This window comes from Adiantum capillus-veneris, chromosome 24, assembly GCF_014529385.1.
Source record: "Adiantum capillus-veneris isolate H3 chromosome 24, ASM1452938v2, whole genome shotgun sequence".
NCBI lineage: Eukaryota > Viridiplantae > Streptophyta > Polypodiopsida > Polypodiales > Pteridaceae > Adiantum > Adiantum capillus-veneris.
In genome coordinates, this window is record NC_140954.1 from 93,588,992 (window position 1) to 93,595,226 (window position 6,235).

The window sequence follows — 6,235 nt, forward strand, 5'->3', positions numbered from 1 at the left end:
CGGATGGGTTGTTGCTAAATGTATGTCTTGTTTTGCGAGCCAATTTTTCTTATCCGATTGTGTACGATCTCTGAGCACTAGGGCTGCCCTAATTGGATGGCATTGAGGGTGATCTGATTTCTCAGGTGATTTCACTTGCAAACATTTAGCGTTTTTGGTATCTGATTATTTACAGTTTTTGGTATCCGAAGCATCAATGGCATTTATGGCATCCAACAATTTATAGTTTCTGGGTTAGAGGGTTGATTTTCTTTTTGATTTTTTGATGTTTTTTGGATTCTTGCCATACATGCGAGTGAGTTGTTTTGCCGCTCATATATGAGGTGTGTGCCGCACCAGAGATCAAGACATTTACGGTCACCGACTATTTACGTTACTGGGGATGGAAGGCTGATGTTTTGTTTGACCATTCTTGGGCACTGCGGCTGGTTTCCCACTAGATTTGGTGAGCATTATGGCATGTTTGAAGCCGGTTCATGCTTAAGAGGCTGGAGAAAGTGAATGCTTACTGCAGTGACTTATGTTGGGCAGCATAGACCCTTGCAAAGAGTGGCTCCTTCGTATACTTTCACCGTATTTTGACCATTCAAGGTGCAAGGTTTGAGATGTTTTTCTGTTAGGCTTTGTGTCATTACCATGTAGTGAATAATGCCTTTGCATTTATATGATGCATTTTTCACTCACCAATGCCGAGATGAACTTTGTGCTGCATCATGGGCTTGTAGCACTAACATCTTGGCGACGAACTTCACTCCTTGGTTGCACTATTCGTATGTATAATCTGGCCATGCATTTGTTTGATTGTACAGGTGACAATTTAATCCATTGAACAAAATAAATACTGTGCCAATGCACACAAATACTATGTATCGTCCTTTAAGTTTGCAACCACAATGTGCCTACATGGTATGCCAACAAAGGGTTGTCAGTTTGTCATTTTTAATACAAGCACCTTTGCTTTTCCGAGGATACATAAATCTACCAAAGATAGAATTTGGAGGTTAAGAGTTGCTATTCTCTATGAGCAATCAGATTATTAAAACATTACAAAGAGAGAGGGAGAGTTTCAATCGCTGACATTCTGACAAGAAAGAGATTCCAACAAATGTACACAAAACTTAGCTACGACGAGCTTAAAATGTGTTCAACCTGCTTGCTAAATCTGAAGCAAAGGAAATCCATATGTGTAAACTCAACAGACGCCCCACTTGGACTACAATAAAGGCTATGACAATGTCACGCTCTCACCACTCATGGAGCTTCTCAACACCCACAACGCAATCCGAGCCAACAACCACCCTTAAAGAGATATAAAAATAGAATATATGCATGCTCCAAACACCTTAGCAATACTAACAGCCACCAATAACATCTCACCACAGCACCTAAGCCAGGTCATTCTAGCTGATTCAACTTAACCACATTCATGAATGGTACCAACACATACCACAACCCATAATGAGCAATTGTAAATTGACAAAATAACAGCACTACGACCGATCAATTGACAATGAGATTGAAACCTAAGGCTGATCATTACGTAGACTTAATTAAAACATCCAAAGGGTGTGCTACATTGCGCATAAATGCGTAGCTAGGTAAGCCATCCACAAAAAAAAACATTCACTTAGATCCGCTCAAAACGGAGGGTTCAAAATCCATAAAGTACACCGTTGTATAAGTATAGTGTCAATTGAGTTCATATGCTGGATATGCTCTCAAAACACCAGCCCCCGAGCGTGCTATTGCTCATGCGTCTCTAGACCTCCGCCAAACAACGTAAGCACCAATCATGCAGCTGCACCCTCAGAGTGCATACGTCGACGTCCTCGAACCAATCCTTTGTAAGCCAATGTCGCCCAGGCCGGTCTTCCAATCCACCTGCAATCAGTTCCCTGTTGAACAGTGCCGTATGTTAGTCCATGCAATGACCCTCCCTAACAACCCGTCGACACTATTGCACAATGTAGCATGATCTCACCTCATGATCCTCATGACATAAAATCCGCAATCGATCGCATTTGTCTGCTGAGGCACATCCACAACTTTGAGCTCAATCTCTTCCTTGGAATCAGCCAAAGCACGTTGAATATCGTTGTCATGTACAAATTCTACCAGGCTTCGAAGGCCACTAAGGCACAGCCATACAACAAACCAGGTTAGCTGAATTTAACCACATATGTTGGGCACAACAATCACATGATGAAAACCAACCTTTGCACTTGCTCTAGGCACTCGAAAGGGTTTGTCAAACCCTTGAGGGAATCAAAATGAATCAGATAGTGCTTCTTGCTAGGCAATCGGAGGAGCCTTGCTCCCCTATTCAGGTAGAGAGCAAAAAGAGTCCAGTGATGCCTTCAAGCACACATTGTTAGTGTTACGAATGAGAAGTAGTTCAGAATTCACCATACAAAGCATTATGTCACCCTAAAATACCTGCAAATGACTGGCCAAAAGCAAAAGACCAGCTCTGACATGTCAACACCGCTAAATTGCCGCTGAAGAAAATTGGACAGAATACGTCCCTCCATCGTAAACCAAAGCGAATCAACAAAGTATTCTTTCTTTAGGACGGTCGGAGGCAAGGTGTGCTCCATCCACCTGTGCAAAGATTTCAGTTTCCAAATTAAAACACATGCAATCCTATATGTGCGTATAGCCATTTACAATGATCAGGGCAAGAGAGAACTTACTGGCCAAACAAGTCAATAGTCCTACTACTGGCCTCGCCACACAATATGTCAGTTACTAATCGCTGATCTACATTAACTGATAACTTGAACCGGTCGGAGGTGAAAGTAATGCATGCAATAGAGCCAAGCCTAATATGCGATAACAATCAAGGCTTAGCGTGCAAGTTTTATAGAAGAAGAAGAGGCCCAAAAAACCAGCAAGCAAACAAACAGTAAGAACTGGCTCATGACTTGTACCCACATGGCAGCTGCGATGTTTTCTCGTGTCGTGACAACCCTACCTTCCCTTCTTCCATAACTCTTAACTGGCCATTTTGTATGGCAAAATTCAGAGACACATGTGTGGTTGCCACTGCACCAGGTGGGGATGAGACATCAACAACAACCCGGGTCTTCATTGACGAACAAATTTGTAGCTTTGGTCTATGTTGTTTCACAATTCCCTGCATGGTTAAAAGAAGATTTTATGCCAAATCATTCGAACAAATTTGACACCCTAAACCTGCCAAGAATAACAACCAAATAATGCATGCCACTACTGCAATTAGGAAGATGTCCCACTACCTCCTCGTGCACAAGATCAACGTTGAGCGTCATGGATGCAAACCGGCTAAATGTATCTGTATTTGCAGCAGGCACCTCCTTTGTGTCCACAATCTCAAGAGGTAGTGAGGGCAGTGTATCTCCAAGCCCAAGGGAAGTCGAGTCAGTGGAGTCCTCTTTCGCGTTGCTTGCTCCCCCCTCCTCCTCCCTGCATTCCTCTTTGTCTTCTTGCCCATCTTTATCCTCCTTGATGTCTTCATCCTCCATCCACTCATAATGTCCAGCCTCTTCATCTTCTCGGTCCGACTGAAAATCATCCACATCCTCCTCTCTTCCTCTAGCTCCTTGCCCTTGAAGTTGTCCATGGGCTGGCTGTCCTCAATGTCATCCATCATGAAATTTAACCAAGGAGGTAAAACCTTGAGCCGCCTCTGCATTCAATCACCAAATAAAACCACAAGTTAGTCCCCCATTGAACCCAGCATGTTCAAATGAATGTAGCCAAAAAACCAGCACCAAATAAAACCACAAGAAGCCTGTAAGAAACAAGAAATTTTACATAAAATGATTTCAATCAAGACGTCGAAATTAGCTTAAAATCCCTTCGAAAGCCACCGGTAAACTAGGACAACTACCAACAAACAATGCACTGCCTTGTAAACTAGGACAACTACCCCTAAACAATGCACTGCCTTGTAAACTAGGACGAAGAAAGCAAACATGCCTCAACCACAAGTAATTAATGCATTGCCTTGTAAACTCGGACCATGAAAGCAAACATGCCTTAACACAAGTAGTCATAGACTTCATCGGGCCTAAATTAGCCATTCAAACGGGATCTAGTGCAATGTGAATCTAAACTGCTCTCAGTAAACTAGGCCGCTTTTGGGCAAAAAATCCACCTTGAACTAGGATGCCACAACAAAGTGGACCATGCAAGCAAACATGCCACAACAAATGTAGTAATAAGCCATGCTGCAATAATATGTAAACTTGGTAGAGTCGCCATGAGTTTTTCAATAAACTAGGACAACTTCTAGCAAACAATGCACCTTAAGATAAGCTGGGACTAGGCAAGCAAACATGCCTCAACTCATTAATGGTAAATGGTTTGCAAGGATAATCTCCAAGGTCATTATGCCTAAATCATCCATTTAACGGGAGAAATCTCAATGTGGACCTAAACGCGTCTCAATAAACTAGGACCGCATTCGGGCAAACAATCCACCTTCAAGTGAACTATGACTAACAAAGCAAACATGCAACACCAAATGTAATAATAAATCATGATGCAATAATATGTTAACTCGAAGGAGTGGCCATGGTACTCACATTCTTTTCTTAGCCTTCGTCGATTCGCTGCTGGATGCGATCCATGCGCTCTTTTGAGGACCCAGGTAGGCTGCGATGCGCTCTTTGACAATCTTCTCAACAAACTCTACCTTTGAGACTCTTCTAAACTCAGGCCTGAGCTTATCCCACTTTTCAGTTGCTCAAAGACGATGAAGGCGCTCTGTTTTTTTCAGATTTAATGCAAACTTCCTATCTCTATCCTCGAAGCGCATCTTCGCTTGCTTGTGCCATTGTGCACTGTCTTTTGCATTTGGCGGTTTTGCTCTTGAGCCCAATTCAGCATTGGAACGCCTACCTCCCTTGCAAAGGGGAATGACCACATCAAGCCCATGCTTTGTCTTTAGATGCCTCTCCATCCGCAATCGAACCAACTCAAAGTGGAACTGCTGAGGGCAATGATCGCTCGCACGACATTGCCGTGCAAGCCTTCCATCAGGCAAGAAGACCTCAACATATGGCAAGGGTTCAACCATGGCTGAGGATGCACCAATGCCTCTATCTCCTTCTCCCTTCAAAGAATCCATATTGTTTTGCGCTCCGTCGCCCACCGTCTCGACACACGGCTGATCCCTCTTGCCTTCACCAACTTTTTCTTTATCAAGGTTCTTTTTGTTTGCCTTAGCTCTTCCAGCCTTCTTCTCATCCACTTCGTTTTCATTCTGATCAGGCTCTTCAAACATGCCTTCCAACTTCTTTCTTAGGTGCGGATTCGCTGATTTTGGTGTCTCCACTTGGGCCATATTTCCTGAGCATGGAGAAGGCTGATTCTCCGTTTGCTTTAACTCCTTCTCCCTTAGCCGAGGGCTACAACGAGGAACTTTAAAGGCGAAGCCTCCCCCGTGCCCCTCCCGAGATCTGACCCATGCTTCTTTCCAACTAGCTTCTTTGCCTGCACCTCTTGATGTGGCCTTCTTGGCGCCATAGTTTTTCCTGTGGTGATCACCATACAATGAACGTTTTATTGTAAGAAACACCAGCAGCCATTCATCATAGCATGGCAACATGCTTGCAAACACCATAATGGACAAGCAGGACGACTCATGTTGGCAAAAATATGCATGAAGCAGAAGGCATCGGGACACAACTCTCTCTCTCTCTCTCTCTCTCTCTCTCTCTCTCTCTCTCTCTCTCTCTCTCTCTCTCTCTCTCTTCCACACACACACACAAACCTGCTGCCCGGTTCTCTACAAAATTGTTGTTGTCCGTGGGCTCATAGAGAGAGAGAGAGAGTGTGTGTGTGTGTGTGATGCAACATGACAAGCAGCATACGATAAAAACATATTTTCTTGGAGGTGGTTTTGGGGCGGTGTCACACACACAAAAACAAACACACACACACACACACAACACACACACACATACCTGGTAATCCCGCCTACCGTCCCAATCTGTACCTGCGCCACAATCTCCACCTGGCTCCAATATTCGTCTGTGTAGATCGGTATAGAGGCCCCAGATGGCTCGTCTAGCGCAATGCAGGCCCTCCCCCAGGCCCTCTCGCATCAACTAGCAGCCCTAAATGCAGTCACTCACCCCCCATCCTCGGGCTTCCATCCGCATGCATGCGACGTACGAGGTATCATGAAGTGCAGGCCACCCACCTCAGCCCACCCCCACCACCATTTGCCACCTGGGACTCCACCTCA

General features: G+C 44.4%; 1 pseudogene; it reads right to left on the bottom strand.

The window, feature by feature from the left end:
- Positions 1–1,759: 1,759 nt before the first annotated feature.
- LOC147426788 (uncharacterized) lies at positions 1,760–5,511 on the bottom strand (annotated as a pseudogene).
- Positions 5,512–6,235: the final 724 nt, after the last annotated feature.